Genomic DNA, 811 nt, shown 5'->3' with positions numbered 1-811 from the left:
CTCGTCCTCATCCTATCCACATCATCATCCCTTCCTCATCCTATCCTCATCCTCATCCTCATCCTCTTCCTCATCCTATCCTCCTCCTCATCCTCATCCACATCATGTCCATGTCCTCATCCTCATCCTCATCCTCATCCTCATCGTCATGCACCTCTTATCCTCATCCTTTTCCTGCTCCTATTCTCGTCCTCATCCTCATCCTATCCTCATTCTCATCCTATCCTATCCTATCCTCATTCTCATCCTCATCCTATCCTATCCTATCCTCGTCCTCATCCTCATTCTCATCCTCCTCTTATCCTCACCCTCATCCTCATCCTCATCCTCATCCTCTTTCTCAACCTCTTCCTCATCCTCATCCTATCCTCATCCTCATCCTATCCTCCTCCTCATCCTCATCCTATCCTCATTCTCAACCTCATCCTATTCCTCATCATCTTCCTCATCCTATCCTCGTCCTCATCCTGATGCTATTCCTAATCCTATCCTCATCCTCATCCTAATCCTCATCCTATCGACGTCCTCAGCCTCATCCTCATCCTCATCCTCTTCCTCCTCATATCCTCGTCTTCATCCTATCCTCATCCTCATCCTCGTCCTATCCTCGTTCTCATCCTCATCCTATCCTCATCCTCTTTCTCATCTTATCCTCCTCCTCCTCCTCATCCTCATCCTATCCTATCCTCATCCTGTCCTCCTCCTCATCCTCATCCTCATACTCATGCTCAACCTCATCTTCCTCCTCATCCTCATCCTCATCCTATCTTCATCCTCATCCTTATCATATCCTCGTCCTCATCCTAATCCT

Source organism: Lupinus angustifolius, unplaced genomic scaffold (genome assembly GCF_001865875.1).
Source record: "Lupinus angustifolius cultivar Tanjil unplaced genomic scaffold, LupAngTanjil_v1.0 Scaffold_401, whole genome shotgun sequence".
In the NCBI taxonomy this organism is placed as follows: Eukaryota; Viridiplantae; Streptophyta; class Magnoliopsida; order Fabales; family Fabaceae; genus Lupinus; species Lupinus angustifolius.
The sequence above is the reverse complement of the archived record's forward strand: the minus strand, read 5'-3'. Positions refer to the sequence as shown.